Below are 18866 nucleotides of genomic sequence, written 5' to 3' on the forward strand. Positions count from 1 at the left end.
AGGGAAGGAAAGATGAGCAGACGATGTAGAAAGAAAAAAGGGCGCTGGAGAGATAGCTCAGCGTTTAAGAGCACTGTCTGTTCTTCCAGAGGTCCTGAGTTCAATTCCCAGCAACCACATGGTGTCTCACAACCATCTATACTGGGATCTGACACCCTCTTCTAGCATGCTGATAAAGCACTCTACATTAAAAATAAAAATAAGCTGGGCGGTGGTGGCACACGCCTTTAATCCCAGCACTTGGGAAACAGAGGCAAGCTGATCTCTGTGAGTTCGAGACCAGGCTAGTATACAAAAAGTCCAGGACAGTCAAGGCTGTTACACAGAGAAACCCTGTCACAAACAAGAAGAAGAAGAAGAAGAAGAAGAAGAAGAAGAAGAAGAAGAAGAAGAAGAAGAAGAAGAAGAAGAAGAAGAAGAAGAAGAAGAAGAAAACATATATAAGGTCTCATATAGCCCAGTCTGACTTCAAATTCACCAGGTCGCTAAGGCTGGCCATAGGCTTGTGCCATAGACTGGTACCACCATGCCTGCTCTTATTTGGCCCATGTCTTTGTACCTGCTAAATAAGTACTCTACCAACCCCAGCCTTTTAAAAGGGTTTGTTGAGCCGAGCATGGTGGCACACGCCTGTAATCCCAGCACTCAGGAAGCAGAGGTAGGTGGATCTCTGTGAGTTCCAGGGTATCCTGGTCTACAAAGCGACTCCAGGACAGCCAAGGCTACACAGAGAAACCCTGTCTCAAAAAAAAAACAAATAAACAAAAAAAGGGTTTGTTTCTTTGGTTTTTCAAGACAGGCTTTCTCTGTGTAGCCTTGGCTGTTCTGGACTCGATTTATAGACTAAGCTGGCCTCGAACTCACAACAATCCACCTGCCTCTGCCTCCTGAGTGCTGGGATTAAAAGGTGTGCAACCACGCCCGGCTTTTAAATGTGGTTTTTGTTTGTTTGGGGTTTTTGTTTTGTTTCTCTTTTTTATTATTTATTTATTACATACACAGTGTTTGCCTGCATATACACCTGCACACCAGAAGAGAGCACCAGATCTCATTATAGATGGTTGTGAGCCACCATGTGGTTGCTGGGAATTGAATTCAAGACCCCTGGAAGAGCAGACTGCTCCTAACGTCTGAGCCACCTCTCCAGACCACTTTTGTTTTGTTTTGTTTTTTGAGACAAGGTTTCTTGCTAGGTATAGTGGTGCACGCCTTTAGTCCCAGCACTTGGGAGGCAGAGGCAGGCGGATCTCTGTGAGTTTGAGGCCAGCCTGGTCTACAAAGCAAGTCCAGGACAGTCAAGGCTACACAAAGAAACACTGTCTAGAAAACAGAAAGAAAAAAGAAGAGACAGGGTTCCTCTGTGTAGCCTTGGCTGTCCTGGACTCGCATTGTAGAACAGGCTGGCTTCAAACTCACAGGGATCCACCTGCCTCTGCCTCCTGAGGGCTGGGATTAAAGGTGTGTGCCACCACCACCCGGCTAAAAGTGTTTTTTAAAGACTGATTATTTCTTTATTTTTGTTTTGTTTCTTTCGAGATAGGGTTTCTCTGTGTAGCCTTGGCTGTTCTAGACTCAATTTGTAGACCAGGCTGGCATTGAACTCACAGTGATTCACCTGCCTCTGCCTCCCAAGTGCTGGAATTAAAGACATACACCACCACGCCCGGCAAGACTGATTTATTTTTATTTTATATGTACAGATGATGTTTTGTCAGCTTGCCTGTCTGCTCACTGAGTGCATGCACTGTCCACAGAGGCCAGAAGAGGGCGTTAGATCCTCGAACTGGAGTCAGAGGCAGTTGTGAGCCACTGAGTAGATGCCAAGTGTCAAGCCCAGGACCTTGGGAAGAGCCAGTGCTCACAACTGCAACTGCTGAGCCATCTTTTTAAGGCAGGTTTTCTATGCAGTACAGAATATCTCTACACTTGACATCTACCGCCTTCTGAAAGCTGGGATTACTGTGCAGCGCCACACCCTGCTAAAGTACCCTGTTGGTTTCCACACAAAAAGCTCTCCCAGGTGGTCCTAAAATGCTATGCTCTGTGGACACATCCAGCCCTGAAACGCTGAATCCTTTCCATCCTCCCTTTTCCTTCCCATCTCTGGCACTTCCTTCCCTGCTCCACCCTCTTCTCAGCCTTTCTTTTCTTTAAAAAGACCACACACACACACACACACACACACACACACACACACACACACACACCAACCTATAAAATAGACAGTCCCTGACACTTCCTATGAGCCTGGTTGGCCAGGGAGGCTGACTTCAGGAATGGATCTTGCCAGTCAGACCTGGGAGCTAGCTAGCTACCTCTAGAATGTCAGTGAGCCAGAGCAATGCTCCAGAGAGGAAGCCTTGAGGCCCAAGTTGAGAGGTGTGAACTTTGCAGACAACAGACTAAGCCAGGCTCCACTCTCCTTTCCTTGTTTTCCTTTCTCTCTGTGTAGCTGGCCTGGCTGGCCTGGAACCCGCTCGGTAGACCAGGCTGGCCTCGAACTCAGAGAGATCCGCCTGCCTCTGCCTCCCAAGTGCTGGGACCACAGGCGTGCGCCACCAGGCCTGACTTCCATCATGCATTCTACTCTGACCCTTTCTGCTTCCGCCTAGAAAAACCTTTGGCTTCAACTCCAATCCTGAGGTTCGAGTCCTGCCCCTGCCCATTCTCTGACTGTACAACCTTGGGCTGATATCTAAGCCTCTCTGAACTCCCATGTCCATATCTGGAAGGGGGCGGGGTTGTGTCACCTTCTGCAAGGCTTTTTGGTAAGGTCTTGTCTATGAAGTTCCAGGCAGGAGGCCAGACTCAGCTAGCCCTTAAAAACGTGAGGCTGAAATTGATGCTACTCTGACCTTTTGACTCCAAGGGGCAACAGACACCCGGGCAGCCAAGGACGCTGTCACCACACTGCAGAGGGATAGATCTAGAATCCAGGGAATGAGGGAAAGAACAGCTTTTCAAAGAGTCCCTAGTTAGAAAGGTGATGCTGCACCCTGCACGCAAGGGTAGAGCTGGCCAGAGACTCCAAGCAGGACCTCTTGGTCCTAAGCCTCATTCTCTGGGCTTAAGCAATGAGAAGGGACAGAGAAAAAGATGTGGAAATCAACTGCCTTCTCCGACTTCTCTCTCACATACCTATTAGCTGGCCCCTCCCGAAGGGACCCCCTTTTAGAAGGAGGGGGCGAATCGAAGTACAGATGGACCCCCCAGGTTTCCATGGAGACGGCAGGGAAAGGGTTGCTGTATCACCATGGCAACAATTGACGTCAGCACTATTTCCCATCTCTTGATATGAGAGGGGGGCAGCCACCCCAACCACGAGCAAATCCCCCACAAAGCCTCCTCCCCTTGCCGAGCCAATCAACTGAAGGGTGGACAGGCTTAATATAGCCCGGGAGGTAAGAGGCACAGGCTCTGATGTCAAACCTCAGTTCAAATCCTCACTCTGCCTCCTCCTAGCTGGGTAACTCTGAGCAGGCTCCTTAACCCCTTCAGCCCTCATAGGTACAACCCGGGTAAGCCATCCTCCCCCTCCAAGGGGTGCAGGGGGTGCAGGTTACACATTGGGACCAGACCATGGGAGGGACCCAGCTACAGTTTCTCATCTTAGGCTCTGTCAGGGACTTGTGGCCTTGAAGACACAGACTCTGTCAACCCCCTACTGGGGATCCCCTAGAGGGGGCCCCAGGATGGTCATGGACTGGACCCCAGGATGTGAGCTAGTGGAATTTCCAGCTCCGAGGAAAACACAGACGTCACCCACAGTCCCTGAAGTCCATCACATCCTGGCTCTGACCCAGCTTCCTCTTTCTTCCCCTCCCCTATGCCCAGTACAAAGCCCTGTCAGCGCCCTTTGACTTCCTGAGCCTCTGTCTGCTCCTAGAGGAAAATAGATGAACGGGAGAGCACAGGAAGACAGGGGCCAACCCTGCAGCAGGTAGAACAGACTGGACAGCGCGGAGAAATGGTCTTCTACACCCACTGCCCCTTCCCCAGCTACTGCTGAGGACTGTGCCTCACGGGTACTCTGTGCTTGCCCGTTTCCTCCAACCTCCAGGCCGGGCAAGCACGTCTTGTCCAGGTTCCCCTGGCGCCAATCTCAAAGCCTGACAGACAGCCATCCAGACTCCACAAGCAGCCCCTAACTGTTCGCAGCTTCCTCGTGGCTTGCTGCTTGTCTACAGCCCCAGCAGAGTCACTTCTGCTTAACTCTTTTTTTTTTTTTTTTAATGTTTAACTCTCATCAGTGCCTTTATGTCACTTGTCCAGCAACATTAAATGCCAGGAAGCTCCTCACGAAGCAATTTTTTTTTTTTGAGAGAGAGAGAGAGAGAGAGAGAGAGAGAGAGAGAGAGAGAGGGAGGGAGGGAGGTTTCTCTCAGTAGACCAGGCTGGCCTTGAACTCAGAGATCCACCTGCCTCTACCCCCTGAGTGCTGGGATTATAGGCGTGCGCCACTGCGTCCAGGCTGCTCTGTGCTTCTTTGTTTCACCTTCCCACCTTTAAGCACGTGTACCCTAGGCCTGAAATGGTTTCTCTCCCCTCCCCACTAACCCCTCAGGTCTTCACCAGTTTTTACTTCTCAGGAAAGGCTACCCTGCCAGCCTTTTCTTGTTCGGTTAAGGGCCTGTGTGTGCACTCACTGAGGCACAGAGCTCTGCAGGGCTCGTTCTAACATTGCTGGGGCCTAGGGTGGGAAGGGCTCTTAAGTCTGCAGATTACGGCAGCCAGTGAATGACTGCTTGATGAAGTCCATCAACGCCAGCGAGGCTAACACAACTAAGGGGCCTGGATGGGATCAGGAATGACACATAAGGAAAAGACACTTGAACAAGCAAGTCATGGAGGCGGGAAAACGCCCAGGCACTAGAATTGTGTGTGTGAATTTACGGCTGAAGAGACCATGGGGAAGACACACAGGATGCAGGCATGCCTTGGAAGAACAATCCTGGCTGCTCTACGGGGACAGATCCTGTAAGGGATGGAGGCTGGAAGCAAAGACAAGACTGTTGAGGCCGCCTCCCACCAGGCGATGCACCCTTGGGCCAAGTATAGATAGAGGCTAGAGACACAAGTCTTTCTAAGTTGCTTGAATATTTAAAATAGAGAGAAGCCAGGTGGTGGTGGTGGTGGTGGTGCACACATTTAACCCCAGGACTCCAGAGGCAGAGGCAGGTGGATCTGTGAGTTCCAGGTCAGCCTGGTCTACAAAGTGAGTTCCCAGACAGCCAGGGCTACACAGAGAAACCCTGTCTTGAAAAAGCAAAACCAACCAAACAAAAAATAGTCAAGTGTGATGGTACACACTTTTAATCCCCAAATCCTGTCAATAGATAGATAAACAGACAGACAGACAGATGAATATCACTCGTCTGCGCTTTATACTTTTCTTTTAAGGTGCAGGGCTGGCTGGAGGGAGGGCTCGGCAGTTAAGAGCACTGGCTACTCTTCCAGAGGACCCAGGTTTAATTCCCAGCACACACACAGAAGCCACAGTTACAGGGCACCCAATATCATCTTCTGGCCTCTATGGGCACCAAGCAGACAATGGAACACGGATATACAGACAGGCAAAACACCATATGCATTGTATAAATTAATCATAATCATAATAGCCAGGGCTGGAGAGATGGCTCAGTGGTTAAGAGCACTAACTATTCTTCCAGAGGACCTGGGTTCAATTCCCAGCACCCACACGGCAGCTCACAATTGTCTATAACTCCGAGATGTGACATCCATAGACATACATGCAGGCAAGACACCTGTGTCTCTGTGTAGCCTTGGCTGTCCAGGACTTACTTTGTAGACCAGGCTGGCCTCGAACTCAAAGATCCACCTGCCTCTGCTTCCCTGAGTGCTGGGATTAACAGGCGTGTACCGCTGTGCCGGGCTAATTTATTTTACAAAATAATTTAAAAAAAAATAAAAAGGACCAAGCCTAGATTTCTGGTTCAAGCAAGTATTTTTTTTTCTAAACGGAGGCCATGACTAGTGTGATGTGGGAACATGCCTCCAGGAGGCAGGCAGGGTGGGGCGAGGACACCCTGAAAGACAGCAGGGTCTCTGACACACACTAAAGGCATGGGAACCTAGGCTCGGGCTCCTCGTGGCCGGAAATGCCCCCAATGAGGGGGTAGGCAAAAGCTGCAGAGATAGCAAGAAAAGGAGTGCACGGTGTCCCCCAAACAAGGGAAGGGCCCCGAAGTATCTCAAGCCGGGAGGGAGGGCTGACTGCTTAAGTGTCCAGTCAGCCCCTGCTGTAGGGTCAAGTAAGATAACGACCTGACGCATCCCTGGACGCATCCCTCAGATTTAGCAACAAGGAGGTTAGAGTTGACCTTCAGGAGCTGTTCCCATGGACCGGGCCAGGAGGAAACCAGATTGTGGCGGGGGGCTGCCGGGGGGAAGTGGCAACACAAGCCAAGTCCACTTCTCCAAGAATGCTGGCCTGAGAGGGAGCTGGAGGGGAGGAGAGGCACAAGGGAAGCCTTTTGTTCTTTCAGAGCTAGGCAAAGCCCAGAGCCTGTTTGCTGATGGGAAGGAGCGCTATCCTGGACGGAGAGGCCGAAGGGGGCGGGGCGGGACTGAGGGAGGGACTGGACCAGGGAGACTGTCCAGGAAGAGGAAAGAGATCCCTAAATATGGCTGCACAGTTGTGGGGGACAAGTCAGGGCCTGTGCTCTGACTCTGGGGGCTCGAAACAGCTGCCCACTCTCCTCTGAAGCCTGTGTGAGTCACTAGGGGTTAAGTAGCCCAAACTGGCAGTGTGGGAAAGGGAGGGAGGCCAGGACGTTCCCCCAAGGTCTCCATGTCAGGGCTCAGAGCCCTGAGGACCATACTTCAGACAGGAGAAGAACACATAGGCAAATAAATAAATAAATAAACAAATAAATAAATAAATAAAATAAAATAACCACACACACACCACATAGGCTTGGCTCAGCCTTTGGGTCTTTTGGGTTTGGTTTGGGTTTTTTTTTTTTTTTCAAGACAGGGTTTCTTTTGTAGTCCTGGCTGTCTTGGACTTGCTCTGTAGACCAGGCTGGCCTTGAACTCACAGAGATCTGCCTGCCTCTGCCTCCTGAGTGCTAGGATTAAAGGCATGTGCCACCACCGCCCGGTGGATAGAGAATTTTTAATGATTGGGAGTGCCAGGGAAGAGAGGTAGCATAGTCTTTCTATTTCTCAGCCTTCGTATGCGTTTGGACCCATGCCAAGAAAGCCTGTGAGATGTGGGTCTCAGAAACCACACCTAAAGGATTGTGGGCATAGAGGCTGAAGGCTTCTGGGTAGAGGGTGTGGGGGGGGGGGCGCGTCTATCAGAAGTAGCTGGCTTCCCAGCCCTTGACCCCACCCTTCCTTCAGGCCCCTGGCCTAAGGGGCTGGAGATCATATCTCGAAGGCAATTGAAGACACTGGTGGGGACAAGGTGTTAGGACTGTGCCCCAGTCTGCCTAGCAACCTGTGATGTCGTTGCCTACCTGCCACTGGGCGTGGCCTTACCCAGGACTGTATAAAAGGCCAAACTCACCCACCTCTCTCTTGTTCTCCCTCCACTCTTCCTCTCTTCCTCTGTCTCTGTCTCTCTCTGGGGACCCCCTTTGCCTTCTCTCCCCACGATCATTTAATAAACCTCTCCATGCCAGGCATAGTGGCGCACACCCTCAATGCCAGTGCTGGGGAGGCAGAGGCAGGCGGATCGCTGTGAGTTCGAGGCCAGCTTGGTTTACAAAGCGAGTCCAGGACAGCCAAAGCTACACAGAGAGACCCTGTCTACAAAAAACAAAAACAAAACAAAACAAAACAAAAACAAACCCTGACCTGGCAGCCCCAGGTCTAGGAGTAGGAGAGAGGTCCCTGGGAAGACGCAGGTGGGAACTGGGGAAGCCCGAGCTTCCAATCCCCCTCCCCGAGTCCCCATCTCTCTAGTGACCTCGACTATGGGGGCTCCTTTCTCCCCTGGGGTCGTACTTTCCTAAAAATGACCGATCCTGCACCGCCTGGACTATTAGCTGTTATTTCTGTGGCTATCGCGGCGGGGCCTCGTTGGAGCGCGCCGAAGCCTGGGACACTACTGCCTGAGCCCGCAGCGCCAGCGCCTGCCGGGTGTTACCAGGCACTGCCGGCCTGGCGACCTGCCGTCGGTGCAGCGGCCCACCGGGTAGCCGGTAGGGAGAGAAGGCGGGGCCCGGGCCGAGCGGGGCGCGGCTCCGGGTAGAGCAGCCCGGGCCGGATCGGGGCGGAGCTCTAGAGGATGAAGGACAGCCAGGGCAGGGAGTGGTGCCCTGGAAGGGACCGGGCGGGGGAGATTCGAGCCCTTCGCGAAGGGCTCGGCCTGAGCTGAGTGTCCTCGAGGAAAGGGGCGGGGCCTAAGCAGGGGGCGGGGCCAGGGTGGGAGGCGGGGGAAGGGCAAGGCAGAAAACATCGAGCCTCTGGAGTTTTGACCTCTACAGAGTTTTAAGAAGTAATTTCACTTTTTTTTTTTTTTTTTAAATAAAGGAGAGACCTTTGTGTAGAGGTCAAAGAACAACATGCGTGAGTCACTTCTGTCCTTCTGCCATTTGGATTTTGGGGATCGAATTTCAGTCGGCTGGCCCTGTTAGCAAATGCCCCTACCCTCTGAGCCATCTTGCCTGGCCACGAACAGAAAGGTTGGCAAATATGGCTACCCTGAAGTGTCTATTCACCGCAAAAAAAGGAGCTCTACACAGTTAATTGGCTGGAGATAAGCTCGGCAGTTAACAGCGTTTGCTGCTCTCCAGAGGACCTGGGTTTAGGCCCCAGCACCTATGTTTGTGGCTCACAACCTCCTGTGACTATAGCTCTAAGAAAATAAATTTCTTCTGACCTCTGGGGGCATCTTCACCCAGTGGTACACACACAGATACACATTTAAAAAAAATTTTTTTTTAATTTAAAAAAGCCAGGCGTGGTGGCACATACCTTTAATCCCAGCACGCCAGGAGGCAAATGCTAGTTTTGTGGCCAGCACAAGGAATTTAAAGACCAAATCATCCTCAACTTTTTGCTTGTTTGGTTTGGTTTGGTTGTGGTTTTTCTTTTTCTTTTTCTTTCTTTCTTTCTTTTTTCTTTTTTTTGTTTTTTGTTTTTGTTTTTTTTTTTGTTTTTTTGGTTTTTGGTTTTTTTGGGGTTTTTTTGGTTTTTCAAAACAAAAATCTCTGTGTAGCCCTAGCTGTACTGAACTCGCTTGGTAAACCAGGCGGGCCTCGAACTCACAGAGATCCATCCACTCGCCTCTGTCTGCCTCTGCCTCTGCCTCCCAAGTGCTAGGCTTAAAGGCATGTGCCACCACCACCTGGCTGGTTTGTGTATTTTTTCTGAGACAGGATTTCTCTGTGTAGCCTTGGTTGCCGTGGACTCGATTTGTAGACCAGGCTGGCCTCACAGAGATCTATCTGCCTGCCTCTGCTTCCCGGAGTGCTGGGATTACAGGTGTACACCACGGCTCATCCTCAACTTTTATCTAGGTAGGCTTCAGAGCAAGAGTGACCTCAGCCCAGAGGCTAGTGGGCAAGTAACTGGTCAGAGAAAAAGAGCAGCTCAGCTGGCTTGAAGGACACCGTGGAGGCCACAGTCCTGTGTATGTGTCCGTGTGCTTCCTGGCTCCATGCAGCGCTGAAGTCTGTGTGTCTGGCCTGCCTCTGCTCTCTATGCCCACTTAGTTATCAGTCCTGTTTTGGTGGCCTGCCAGGTTTTTTTTTCTCCACTGAGTTCCTGGGCATCACACTGGTGAGACAGTTGAGGCCCGTGTTGCCCTGGAGCTTATACTCACGGGGGAAGTAGGCATCAGAGATAAGCAACGTTGTGTGTTTGAGAACAGGGATGGGCCAGGTGCTGCTTCCTATGGCATGGGCAGGGACCGTCTTGCTCACTGGTCTAGACAGTGCCTGACACATAGTCCACTCAGTAATGGTGAATCGGTTGGTCGGGAAGTTCTGTCTGCTTGGAGGCTGATGGGACCAGCCATTTCTAGCCCCTAGGAAGTGTTCCAGATGAAGGTGACAACGTATGTATGTCTCTGGTTGCTGCTTGCTGGTCCGTATTCTCTGGCTCGGTGGTGCTGGAGACTTTTGTGGCTGTGACTCTGTGCCCGTTCGCTGTCTCTGTGATTTCAGGGGTCCTGGATGGGCTTTAGTTAGGAGCCAGGGCGTCCTCAGGATAACTGGCCCACTGATTCACTCCAGCAGAAAGGAGGACTGGTCTAGCAGGACAGACCTCCCTCCAAGCAGCTCTTCCAGGAAGTCCATCTGTCCTAGGACGACTCTGGCTGGTTTCCAGTAAGTAGTGAAGTCCCGTCGTTGTAGTCCTGCCGAACCCCAACCCCTGCGGAGGCAACCCCTGCCCTTCCTGTCCTGTTGCCTTGTGGGCAAAGGGGAGGAGATGGGCTGGCCTCCCTACCAGGTTCAGTCTAGACAGAAAGGTCAGGGGAAGAGGCAGGGAGTGGTGGCACCCGCACACTCCTTTAATCCAAGCACTAGGGAGGCAGAGGCAGGTGAATCGCTGTGAGTTCGAGGCCAGCCTGGACTACAACAGGGAATCCAGGACAGCCAGGACTGTTACACAGAGAAACCCTGTGTTGAAAAAAAAACCTTAAAAAAAAAAAAAGGCCAGGATAGACCTAACAAGCACAGGGAGTGAGAATTGCCTGAAACTCTTGGAGGGGGGGGGCGGTTAAATCTCAAAGGACAGAGACAATTGATCACATAAGCACCCCTTGTGCCCAAAGACCTCACTGTGCAAAAACTCTGGGCAGGCGCAGAGGGAGACAGTAACAGGACTGAGAAACCTTGGCAACAGCCAAGTTAATTGAGAGTTAGTTTCGTTTTGCACCTGTTTTCTCTTTAAGCCTCTCTCCACCTGTGGAGGGGGGAACGATCCAGACCTAAATTGTGCCCAGAAGAGGAGCCCGAGGCCCACTAACACTAAATGAGTCATCCAGAGATATTTGGGGCGGGGCTGATTGCACTGCTGTCACCTGGAATGCTCGGTTAGACTCCCCAGGGCCTGGCAGTGCCAGAGGAGTGTCACAGGTGTCTGTTTTCTAGGAATGTGGGGATACAGACTTCAGGCTGTTTGTGTGACGATCCCAAGGCAGACCTGTGCCAAACCAAAGATGAGCAAAGGTGGCCTAGGAACACCGCACACTCCGGTATCCCCTCTCTGCGATGAAGATTACCACTGCCGCCGCCACCACCACCACCACAACCACCACAACCACAACCACTTCCTTCCTGATGGCTCTGGGGTTTTACCCTTCATGTCCTGGTTAAATAGCCCGTGTTTCAGGCCGGGCGTGGTGGCGCACACCTTTAATCCCAGCACTTGGGAGGCAGAGGCAGGCGGATCGCTGTGAGTTCGAGGCTAGCCTGGTCTACAAAGCAAGTCCAGGGCAGCCAAGGCTACACAGCGAGACCCTGTTCAAAAAAAAAAAAAAAGCCTGTGTTTCCCTTGGGCTGTCTCCACTTTGTTGCAGAGGAGGGAAGTGAGGGTGGGGGGAGGGGTGGAGGGGTGGGGGGGGGCGGTTCTCACTTCTTCCCATTGATATATAACATGTGGACTGCTATACTCCCACGGCGGCCCGCCCACCTCACCTATCTCATCTGTGAACACCCAGCAAGGCAGGCAGGATGTGCCAGAAAAGAAAGGTCTCTACACAGGCCAGCTGAGTGAAAGGGTCTCCGGAGGGGAGGGTGACAAAGCTTGTGTGGGGCACAGCAGGTCCTCTGAAGGGTCAGGAAGGCTCCAGAGATCCGTTGAGCTGTGGTTCTTGATAGCTGAGAAGCCCTTGGGGGTAGGGGGTGGGGTGTGCACAGAGAGCATTCTGGGAAGGAGAGATGACGGGTTCACCTCAGTCAGTGAGGGGCCATCAGACATGCAACTAGGTTTGCCTTCCAGCTAAGGTCAGCTGAGAGTCAGAGCCGTGGAGAGCACGGGGTTGGACTTAATGCAGGAGGAAACTGAGAGCCATGAGCAGGCTGTAAAGTAGGGAGGGCCATGGCCTTCAGGCACCTGTCTGGGCTTTCTCAGACACATTCTCCCGGCTTCTATGTGGTACCGAGGCCAGCAGCGGTTCTGCTCACACCTTCCCCGTGAAGGTGTTGCTGCGAGGACCCATGGCAAGAAGAAAAGACTTAGGGCTGCCATCCTGATAAAGACACTCAGTGGTACAAAGGGAGTCCAGGATAGCCAAGGCTACACAGAGAAACCCTGTTTCAAAAAATAAAAAAATTACAAAAATTTAAAAAAGGAGACACTCAGTCGGTGCCAGGCATGGTGGTGCATGCCTTTAATCCTAGAACTCAGATGGCAGAGGCAGGGGGATCTCTGTGTGTCTGAGGCCAGGTGGGTCTATATAAGTAAGCTCCAGGCTGGCTGGCAAAGGCCAAAAAGAAAGTAATGACAGAGGCAGTGCCCACCTCCTGAGACCAGCAAAGTCCAGGCCACATGCTTCACTTGTCACCACCTACTAGCTTTCTCTAGTCTAGACTTAATGGTCCTTCCCTCAGCCAGAGCCAGCTGCCCTTCTTTTCTTATTTATTTGTTTATTTATTATTTATTTATTTATGGGTTTTTGTGACAGGATTTCTCTGTGTAGCCTTGGCTGTCCTGGACTCACTTTGTAGACCAGGCTGGCCTCGAACTCACAGCGATCCGCCTGCTTCTGCCTCTCGAGTGCTGGGATTAAAGGCATGCGCCACAATGCCTGACTTCGCCCTGCTTTTCTTTAGACCGCTGCAACCCTTCTCTGGCTTTCTTGTTTCTCACTGTCCTTTCCAATCTGTTTACCCTGGGCCTGTTTGTCTGTGCCCTATAGATCTCTACGGGGACATCCAGAGTGACCTTTAAAAGGCACCAGAGTCCAGGACAGAGGTCTGGGCTGGGGACAGAAATCTCAGTCACCATCGTGCCTGCCTGGCGCAGTGGCACACACCTATAATTCCAGAACGCAGGGAAGCAAACAGATCTCTGTGAGTTCAAGGCCAGCCTAGTCTACAAAGCAAGTCTAGGACAGCTAGGGCTATACAGAGAAACCTTGCCTCAAAAACACCAAACCAAACCAAACCAAAACAAAAAAAAACACAACAATCTCAGTTAGCACCACACAGTCTCTCATAAACATAGGACAGGTGAGAGGAGACACAGATTCTCCCTCTCTCCCTCTCCATATTTTTACTCCAAACTTGAAGATCCTAGTGATGTCCCAAAGGCACTTCAAGTCCTTGTGACCTAGACGGTCTTGCTTCCACACACAGTCCCTTGCTCTGCTGGAGGCTTTGCCCTTTGTCACATTTCAACCCTTAACCCAGTGGCCCAAGCCAGACCCTCAGCCACATCCTCAACCTCCCTCCTCCGTTGACCTTTCCCACGGCCTGTCATCGCATTTGCCAAGTGGATAGATCGTTCATTCTTTCCAGAAACTGTTTCTTCCCTCAGCCTTGAGGCTACCCTACTCCAGGGTCCGTCCTTCCTCACTGACTCGCCCTCCAGGTGTGCCTTGTCCAGCGTCATGCTTGGAGTCCCTGGCTCTGCCTTCTCGATTCATACTTTGTCTCTAATGGGTCCCTCTGTGTCCTGGTACTTGTGGCATTGTTAGAGAAGAGCGTAGTATCTCCTGTTCTTTCTTTTTTATTTTATTTTTTATTATTTATTTGGTTTTTTGAGACAAGGTCATGGGTGTATCTCAGTGGGCTGGGGTGCATCTCAGTGGGTTGGGGTGCATCTTCAGGGGCTGCGGTGCATCTCAGAGGCTGAGGTGCATCTCAGTGGGGTAGGGTGCATTTCAGGGACCTGGGGTGCATCTCAAGGAGCTGGGGTGCATCTCAGAGGCTGAGGTGCATCTCAGGGGGCTGGGGTGCATCTCAGTGGGCTGGGGTACATCTCAGTGGGCTGGGGTGTATCTCAGGGAGCTGGGGTGCATCTCAGGGAGCTGGGGTGCATTTCAGGGAGCTGGGGTGCGTCGCAGTGCTGGTGTAAATACCTTGTCTACATGACAATGGCTTAGGCTGGCTCAGATAACTGGGTTCCATCCCAAACTCTGTTCTTGCTTTGGTTTGTTTTATGAGACAGGGCTTCTTTGTGTAGCCCTGGCTATCCTGGACTGACTTTGTAGACCAGGCTGGCCTCATAGAGATATGCCTGCCTCTGCCTCCCAGATTACATGCCAGACTTTGAAATAGCAAAAGTTGAGCAAGCTGCATTAGAAAGTAGCCCTGGGCCGGGCGGTGGTGGCGCACATCTTTAATCCCAGCACTCGGGAGGCAGAGGCAGGCAGTGAGTTCGAGGCCAGCCTGGTCTACAAGTCGAGTCTAGGACAACCAAGGCTACACAGGGATTCCCTGTCTTGACAAAACGAAACAAAACAAAACAAAACAACAATAACAACAAGTAGAGGACCAGGGAGATGGCTTAGCAGATGAAGTCGCTTTCCATGAAAGCCTGACAGCCTGAGTTCCATCCTGGGGACTCATACTCTGAACTCCACATGCATATGTCACACACAGACACACACCCACACAAGCACACACACACACACACACACACACACACACAAACAGAGACACCTATAAATACAGAGACACACAGTAGCACACACACACAGACACATGCATACACTATAAAACAGAGAAAAGTGGAAAGTCAGAGGTTTTCTCTGCAGAGGGAAGGGGCGTGTGTTCAGATGCTCTGAGGTGGGAGGAAGCTCAGCTGTGAGGGAATAGCCGTGAGCTGAAGCTCAATGGGTCTAGGGGAGAAGGGAACCTCCCAGAAAGCCTCCAGGATATGAATGCTGGCGTTGCAGGCTTCCCCCGGCTCTCACAGCTGCCCTGGCTCATCTAACTCACAGTAGATAGCGCTAAGGGTTGGGTACCGCCCTAGTCCCATTTCACAGATGTGGATGTAGAGACCCTAGAGCTACCTGATGCTGGAGCACCACACCTTGTGGCGACCTGAGTGGCTCCCAGGGTCCTCATTTGACAGAGCTAGCAGAACATGGCTTTAGGGGAGGAAACTTGCCTACAGTTACAAAACTGGAAGGCAGCTTGGCTTGTGGCTTAGATCCACCTGGGGGCAGAGTCTGACTGGAGGAGGAGAGGGGAAAGGCCGGCAAGGGGACTATAGAGAGGAAACGGCAGGACTGGAGAGGGACTGCGAGTTTCAGTTTCCCTGTCAGAGGGACTTCCCCTTCGTGGGGGATTTTGGCTGGAAAGTTATAAGCAATCCGGATTCCACTGTCCCGGATAGTCTTTCCTCAAAGGTGCCCAAGAGTTGAAAAGAAATTAAAAGTCACGAAGGAGGGAGGGAGTTGGGGCAAGGGCCGGCACCACACAACCCAGATAACTGGGTTGAATTTCTGGTGACCTCATAAAGCTTGGGAAATTGAGCCAGGAGCACGAGGCTCTGCTATCAGGGCAACCAAGCCCCGCAGAACTGAACCGGGCAGAGAATGTGCCATCCAATCGGCATATGTGCCATCCACCCTGCCCTGGCACCAGTAGCACCTCCAACCCCTACATATACACTTGAAAGGAAAGGAAGGGGAAGGAAAAACAAAACAAAATAAAGCGAAAAACAAAAGTTCAGGACAGTCTAAGATTGCGAAAGGGAATTTTCAGAACTCCCCCGAAGCAGTCCAGAATCCACTCAGTCTCTCAAGGCTCAGAACGGACCGGGAGATTACAGAGCCGATATCTGCTGATAACTGAGCTGGACCCCAGAGATGCCAGGACCATGAGAGGGAACCCTGGGCCCAGAAGTCAGGATTTGAGGGTCCTGTCCTTGCTGGGCTTCTCTCTACACCAAGTCCCTTACCGCTCTCATCACCTAAAAAGTGTTTTTCTGGATGCCTCCTGCTGAGCCCAATGCTTGGTCCCTTTGTTTCTGAGTATCAGGAAAACAGTTTTTTGTTGTTCTTTGTTGTTGTTGTTGTTTTCTTTCTGGTGCTGGCTTCTTGTTTTCAGCCTACTCCCCACAGAAGCTCCTGTGCTAGGCTTCAGCTTTCTGTGACAATGGGAACTGTGAGGGTTGTACCTCCCGGATGCTAGGACAATGTATTCAGTCAACACCATTGCCATCTGTCTGAAGATCTCTCCTGTGCTCAGGGATCTCCTTCAATCTCCGTTCTGGAAGTTCTTGTCTCAGTCAGCTGGTTTCTTCTCAGGCCCTCCCTTGAGGCCTGCCCCACCCAGGCAGTGCTCCCGAAGCCTGGGTACTTCCTGGATGACCTCACACAGCAGAAATCAGAGGCCCTTGACTCCCCCCACCCCCACCCCCACCCCCACCGTTAGTTGTGCGTTCAAACTGGCCCGTTGTCCCTCTGAGGTCACTAGCTGCACTGTAGGCTCTGGCCTTTGGCTCAGGAAATATGTGCATGTCACTTGATGATCTCCTGGACCTCCCTTGGACCTCCTCAAACAAGATTCAGCAACTCTCCAAACTCCTTTAGGATGCCCAGCCTCAGCCACTGGCTGTCATCCAAAACAGGAAGGGAGGGGCGGCATCCCCCTCTCCCCGTTGTCTCTACACTCAGTCTCTGTATCCTAAGGTCGTATCTCCCAGACTTGTCCCAGGCTAGGCTCTTCCTTCAACCCCTACCTGCACAGGAAATTCACTGCTTCCACCGTGTACCCCTAATCTAAGCTCTTCCACCACAAGGCCCAAGGGCCCCTCATCCAACCTGGAATCAGGCTCTTCCTCAAATCACTGCATTGTCTCTCCTCCTGGATAGAAAACTCCCCGTGACCACACAACTCTGTAGTGTGTCAACACAGACCCGTAGTGTGAGGAGGAGATCCCAGTATGTCTTTTTTTTTTTTTTTGGTTTTTTGAAACAGGGTTTCTCTGTGTAGCCTTGGCTGTCCTGGACTCACTTTGTAGTCCAGGCTGGCCTCGAACTCACAGCAATCCGCCTGCCTCTGCCTCCCGAGTGCTGGGATTAAAGGCGCGCGCCACCACGCCTGGCTCCCAGTATGTCTTCATGAGCATGGATAAGGAGCTCACTCACTGTACAGGTCAGTAAACTGAGGCCAAAGAAGAGAGAACACCAGCTATGGAGCCAAGCGAGATGCTGGCCCAGGCTAGATCTGGGGTTTCTGGTCAGGAAGATGTTTCGGGGGATGTGGATCCTGCAGCTGGGATCCAGGCTACGCCAAGCAGCATTCCCTGGAGCCTGGAGAGAACCAAACGCCCTTGGAAGTCTCCTCCGATCCCAAGGGCATCCTTCACAAATGCCATTTTCTTTATTTTGCACACTCTCTCTCTCTCTCTCTCTCTCTCTCTCTCTCTCTCTCTCTCTCTGTGTGTGTGTTTGAGACAGGGTTTCTCTCTGTAGACCAGGCTGGCCTGGAACTCACAGCAATCCCCCTGCCTCTGCCTCTGCCTCGAGGAAGTCCAAGACTCCAACCAGAAAGTCTCAAAGAGGCACCGGCTGTCACCAAAGCTCTCTAACTCTTAAATATACTGAACCAAACAAAGATGCAGAACCAACATTTGTACAATAACAAACGTACCCACCTAGGGTCTGTCTGTCTGTCTGTCTGTCTCTCTCTCTCTCACACACACACACACACATACACACAACACACACACACACACACACACACACACACACACACACACACAATCACAAAGCCATACGGAGCCACACACAGCAAGCAGACACAGTTGCTCATAGGCCCTGGACTCCTAGAACAATGGGAGCATTGTCCGCGTTGGCAGCAGCTGGGGAGAAAGGAGCCACAGTGTGGACAGGAGGCCATGGGGGCTGCTGTACGCGGCCTCCACAGCCCCGGCCTCTTTCCTTTTCCATGAGTCAGATTCTGCTGGGACCTAGATATGCGGGGGCCTGGCACCCCTTCCTCAGCCTCCTGGTGAAAGATGCAGAGCCTCCACTGTCAACCAGGCTCTTAGGGGGCTCTGGGCAGTTGGGGGTCTTTTAGCCCTGATGGCCTTCCCTCCTGGGGATCTTCCCAGACACTTGTCTCTGTCCCCACCAGGCGGTGCCTGGAGAACAGAAGCCTTGAGATCTAGTCCTACCTAACCTCTGACCTCACCCCTTCCAGGACTCACACCCACGCCCTCTGAATCCTGCTAGTCAGTACAGGCAGCGGCTGGCAGCACTGTGGGTCTCCTAGTGTAGCTGTGACAGAGAGCAGGTCAGATAGAGGTCCTGGGCTATGAGGGGCCTGCAGTGGGGACACGGTGCCCTTCCCTATCTCCAAGTAATTCTTGCCCCTCACCCTCATTGGACAGCCCCATGTCTCAACAGGAAATTCCTGCAGGGGTTTTTTTTTTTCCCCCACTCAGCTACAGATAGCAGCTGGGCATGGCACTTTCCTATTCTGAACCAGGGGTAAGATGAAAAAGAGGCTAGTCCTGGAGTGTCAGAGTCAGGGTGGGAACGAGGGACAGAGGAGTAAAGAGAGCGTAGAAACCACTAAATCCCTCTGTGGTCAGCTCCCTGATTTCTCAGGCCCCGGAAACAGTCCATACCTCACAGCCTCTGGCCTCCCAGGAGGCCTCCCCTCGGAGGGAGGGACATATTGAGCCATTCAGGATGCAGCCTTTCTTTCGAAACACTTGGCTGCCTCTATCCCCCATCCCTTTTCTACTGGGGGACAAGAGGAAGCAGCAGTGCGTGCCCAAACATCTATCCGGGCCCAACTAAAGACACTGGGGTTCTCACTGGCCTACCTGGTCCAAAGAAGGAAATGGAAAAGCACCAAAGTCTTCAAACAGGGTAGGTTGGGGGGGGGGGTTGGGGGGGAGGTTAGCCCTAATGGTGTGCCTCAGGTGTGGAGGAAAGTCTTCAGTCACTTTCAGGAACTGGTGTCTGAAGAAGTCTGTTG

The sequence above is a fragment of the Acomys minous genome, assembly GCF_964271855.1.
Source record: "Acomys minous genome assembly, chromosome: 6".
Taxonomy (NCBI): Eukaryota; Metazoa; Chordata; class Mammalia; order Rodentia; family Muridae; genus Acomys; species Acomys minous.